Genomic DNA, 5,893 nt, shown 5'->3' on the forward strand with positions numbered 1-5,893 from the left:
GTCTATTTCCCGTTCTACTAGGAGTGCCTTTTCAGGTTTTCATCCCTAGCTTGTTTTTTTTTTTAACTCACTTTTACAGGATGCCCTTTCGGGTTTTCACCCTTCACTCATTTTACAGATAGCCCCCTTGCGGGTTTTCACCTTCTTTCCCTCATCTTATTAGGAGCGCCTTTTTAGGTTTTCAATTCTACATTTTTTTTTTGGTTTAGGCATAATACCTTTTACAGCATTCTTGTGACACCCCTTACCCATCTACAGTATATCCGAGTAAGTTATGTCACACGGTGTACCGGAACACTCTATTTTTTTTTTCAATTAATCTTTATCATAGTTTTGAATATAACTTGTGGAATATAATTTATTTAAGTCATTTATTGAAATCATAATTTATTTGAGGTTTCGAAAATTTTATAGAAAATTCAGCAGAGTACCGACTAAAAATGGAGAAAATAGTTCTTCGGAACCTGTGAAAAACACTTCCAATAGCCATATTCAATCATTCTCAAACTCCAATATCATCAAAATCTCAATATTTTTCAACAACATTTCTCAATCATTCATTTCTCATGGTACTCATATATAAGCAATAAATAAATACTCAAAATTTTCCATTCATAACCAAAATTTTCATTATTTACATGAACATCAAAATACATTACATAAGTTTCAATTATACAAAAGGAAATAAAAGTTAATTACAAAATACCAAAATGAAACCTAGTGTCCTACCAATGCACTGCAGATGGTGAGGTGACACGGACACTATGCAGAGCTGCAGGAGGTCTCACCCAGTCTGTGGTCTACTGGGCTCTCAGTCAGTATCTCCAGAACCTACGCATGGCAAAAGCAACGCGCTAAGCAATAATGCTTAGTGGTGCCAATAATAAAATAAAAGAAATAACAGGAAGTAATTATGCAGTGCATGCATTGATGTCTTACTTATTTTTGTACTTGTTATATTCATTATTTCGTTAAATTATCCTTTTTCATTTTTGGTTGCCCAAGTAACCTACACTAGAAGGCTGGACTGGATAAACGGGTAAACTGGCACTGGGTATCATGTACCTCGGGCCGTCACACCATCGGTCACATATGTGTCTCCCAGTGTGCAACAGAACAGCTAATAAGCTGTAATAACATTAGGCACGAGGCCAAGTATCAACATAATGTCAGAATTGCTAAAAGCCATGAAATCACAGAATGGCATAATGCCATGTGCAGTACTGCTAACTGAACCCTATTGGCATGCCAAACTATCCAAACTAATCTTGTTAGGTATACTAGGGCATTTGATGCTTTTGAATTTTGTCATTTTTGATTTTCAAGCTTTGGTGTTACTATTCACCTCATTGATCAACAAAAATGTTGACTTTTGCATAGAAAATAGGTACATTGGTTTTAACACTCCCAACATACCACATTTTGCATTCAAAACTTGTTGGCATTAATCACCAATACCATTTCTAAGTTTAAATCTAAGGAAGCAGAATTTTCAGTTTTTATACTCTAACTTTACTGTTCCATTAGTTACTGTTGCAGTGGGAATTTGAGGAAATGATAAACATGAAAGTTGTTCCTTATTTTGTCTAGTTGAATTTCTTTTTTTCAATCACTCCATTTGGAGTTTTGTAGCTCAAGTTATGGTCCAAAAACCACAACTGGCCGGATTGAAAAATTGCAGAACTGACCATATCTACAGTGCAGTGAACAGTGACTGCAACTGCCTTGTTGGATAGGTTCTGGTCATAATTTGGGGTATGTTTCTTCATGAAAGTTGTTGGTCTATATCTTAACTTGTTGCTGTAAAAATTTCAGGTCAATTGAGCCATTCTACAATGAGTTATGGTCAAATGAACAATCACTGTTTATTTGGTCATTCTGCAGAATCTGGTTGCAGGACATCCGGATTGGGGCAAGTTTTTGGTCCACTTGCTTTGGTCTTTTGGGCATGGTTTCTTCACCAAAATTGTGCCATTATGTGTCTAGTTTCATGTCCAATTGGCCAAACACCAATTGAACCTACACAGCCAAAGTTATGGCTGTCCAAGCAGGCTAGACTCACAGCCACACCTGCTGCTCTCACTAGGCAGCATGCCAAATCAGTTTGTAATGCTATAATTCACTCCAAATTATGGTCAAATCACCTCAAATGGTCACTAATTGACCATTAAAATGTTCATTCACCATTACATAAGTAAACCCTAATTTCTCTCTAAACCCTAATTCCTAATTTCTCCAATCTTACATTATACATACAACTAAGGTTTTTAATTCACTTATACACATCAAGGGACATCCCTAGATTTTAATTCCATTCAAAGCCATCAAACTCAAGAAAGTTCATGGCTGTCAAAAATTTGAAGAAACTCTAACATGTATAATTTGCTTCAAATTTTACAATTCCTTAACTTAAATTGATGTTCTAACAAGAATTAAAAAGAGTGAGAGAGAAAAATATGGCACTAACCTCACTTGAGAGCTTTTCAAGAGCTCTAATTCTTCACCTTTTCTCTTTCTTTTTACTGCCTAAGGGTTGTTCAAGGTGCAAGGATGAGTTTTAGTGAAAGGAGTAGGAGGGTTTATGGTGAAATGAAGAGGAAAATGGAGGTTTGGTTGAGAATCAATGGAGGGAGAGGGGAGAGGATTTTCGGCTGGTCTGGTTCAAAGGGAGAAGATGACTCTTTTTCTTTTATTTTCAGCCCCTTTTATTTGTTTTATGTGTATTTATTGCATGGTGATTGGTGGATAAATTTTAAATGACATCATTATGATGTCACAATTCTCATTAACTTACATTTCTTTTTACTTTTGTTTTCTTATTTTCATTTCTCATTTTTAATAAATTTTTCATCAATATTAATTCACATTTTATGTCATAAATTTCACTTACTTGACTGGACAAGTTGGTGAAAAATCATCTCTGAAGGTGAAATGACCAAAATGCCCTCCGTTTGGCTTAACGGGTCAAAATTGTCTGTACCGATTAAAAATTTTTTCTAAATATTTTCTTGGTATTCTAATGCCATAGGAACCTCAATGACCCTTCTCTGGAGTCCTAAAAATTATTTTATAATTTTTCCCCCGGGTCTAGGGCTCCTAGTTGCGAGAACCGCAACTTCTCACTAGGTTACCCATCACTTGGGCACCGGCTCATTTAACTTGGTTGTATTTTATTTCTAAAATTTTTTCTAAATTTTTCTTATTAATATTTGAGTTAATTATGGTTCCTCACTTTAGTTTAAATATTTTTCCGGACGTTCTAACTGTCCGGACTGACACCGGTCACCGAAACAGTAGAATGTACAGAGTTGCCACAGGGAGGGTGTTACAACTCTTCCCCTCTAATTTAAATTTCATCGTCGAAATTTACCTGATGCAAATAGTTGAGGGAACTGTTGCCTCATCGTCTCTTCACTTTCCCAAGTTGCCTCCTCGGTGTTGTGGTGCCTCCAAAGCACTTTCACTAGTGGAATCTGCTTATTCCTCAACTCTTTCACTTCCTGAGCCAGGATCCGTATAGGTTCTTCTTCATATGTCAAATCCGGTTGTACTTCAATTTCTTCCATGGAGATGACATGTGAAGGATCTGAGCGGTATCTTCTTAGCATAGACACGTGGAACACATTGTGGATCTTGTCCAGCTTTGGTGGTAAAGCTAGCCTGTAGGCTACTGGTCCCACACGTTCAATGACTTCATATGGGCCAATGAACCTAGGGCTCAACTTACCTTTTCTTCCAAACCTCAATACCTTCTTCCATGGTGACACCTTGAGGAACACTTTGTCGCCAACCACATATTCTATTTCTTTTCTTTTCAAGTCGGCATAGGATTTCTGTCTATCTGAGGCAACCTTCAGATTGGCTTTGATTAGTTTTACTTTCTCCTCAGTCTGTTTTACCAAGTCTGGCCCTACCAGTTTGTCTTCGCCCAATTCAGTCCAGCACACTGGAGTTCTACATTTTCTCCCATACAGTGCTTCATATGGGGCCATTTGGATGCTAGCTTGGTAGCTATTGTTGTATGCAAATTCTGCCAGTGGGAGGTATCTATCCCAACTTCCCTCCAACTCAATGACACAACCCCTCAGCATATCCTCAAGGACCTGACATATATTTCATGTTATTATTATCATTTTAATTCAATATTTGTATCAATTCCATTGGTTTCAATTGTTTACAGGATTACTCTTTACGATTGCCCATCCGTCTCGAGGATGGAAAGTCACATCTTTGAAGTGGAGTTGTGTACCCAAGGACTCATGCAACTTCTTCCAGAATCTCGATGTAAACCTTGGGTCTCGATAAGATATGATGGAAAGTGGAATTCCATGTAGTCTAACTATCTCACTGATATACAATTCTGCTAACTTCTCCAGTGAGTAGTCGGTCTAATCGCGAAATTGTCGACTTTGTCAATCTATCTACTATCACCCACACTGCATCATGTTTCTTCTGGGTGAGAGGTAGACCACTTACAAAATCCATGGTGACCCGCTCCCATTTCCATTCAGGTATGCGTATAGGCTGTAGCAAACCTGATGGAACTTGATTTTCTGCCTTGACTTGCTGACATGTCAAGCATTCAGTCACATAGTTAGCTATGTCCTTCTTCATACTGTGCCACCAATCTGAAGCTTGGATCATGATACATCTTTGTACTTCACAGGTGCATAGCATAAACACCGGTATGTGCCTCTTTCGAATCACGGCTTTCAATTCCCCATTATCTGGTACACATACTCTTCCTTTGTAGTAGAGACACCCATCTGCTTTCACCTCATAGTCAGTTGCTTTTCCCTCTGGGATTTTGCTCATAATAGCCATTAGCTTCTCATCTACTCTCTGCCCATCTAAAATCTGCAGAATTGAGTTTGGCCTCACTTGCAACTCAGCCAAAATAGCTCCATCTCGAACCAAAGATAGACGGGCATTCAATGATCTCAAAGCTGTGATGGATTTTCTGCTCAAAGCATCAGCAACTACATTTGCCTTCCCAGGATGGTAGTCAATTACACAATCATAGTCCTTCAGGAACTCAATCCATCGTCTCTGTCTAAGGTTGAGCTCCTTCTAGGTTGGCAAGTATTTCAGGCTTTTGTGGTCCGTGTAAATGTAGCACTTTTCACCATACAAGTAATGCCTCCATATTTTCAGTGCGAAGATAATTGCTGCAAGCTCTAGATCATGGGTAGGGTAATTTTGTTCATGTGGCCTTAGTGCTGGAAGCATAGCGACCACCTTCCCCTCTTGCATCAATACACACCTAACCCATTATGAGAGGCATCACTATAGACCACAAAGTCCTTTCTCGACCTTTGTTAACACTGGTGCCTCTGTCAACATAGCATTAAACTACTCAAAGCTGGTGCGACACTTGTCATTCAGTCAAATCGACATTCTTGTGTAACAACTTGGTCATTGGAGCAGCTATTAAGGAAAATCCCTTCACAAATCTCCTGTAATACCCAGCTAGCCCCAAGAAGCTTCTGACCTCAGTTGTATTTCTGGGAGGCTTCCATTCCATCACTGCTTCTATTTTCTTGGGATCCACCTTAATCCCTTCAGCTGACACTATGTGTCCAAGGAATGCAATCTCATTCAACCAGAAGTCACACTTGGACAACTTAGCATACAGCTTCTTTTCTCTCAGGGTTTGCAGAACAATCCTCAAATGCTCATCATGTTCTTCCCTGGTCTTGGAATACACCAAAATATCATCAATAAAGACCACTACGAACCGATCTAGGTATGGATGGAAGATACGGTTCATAAGGTCCATAAATGCTGCTGGTGCATTTGTTAGGCCAAAGGGCATCACCAGAAACTCATAATGCCCATACCGGGTCCTGAATGCAGTCTTTGGCACATCTGCATCCTTCACCCTCAACTGATG

Source organism: Hevea brasiliensis, chromosome 14 (assembly GCF_030052815.1).
Source record: "Hevea brasiliensis isolate MT/VB/25A 57/8 chromosome 14, ASM3005281v1, whole genome shotgun sequence".
Classification (NCBI taxonomy): domain Eukaryota; kingdom Viridiplantae; phylum Streptophyta; class Magnoliopsida; order Malpighiales; family Euphorbiaceae; genus Hevea; species Hevea brasiliensis.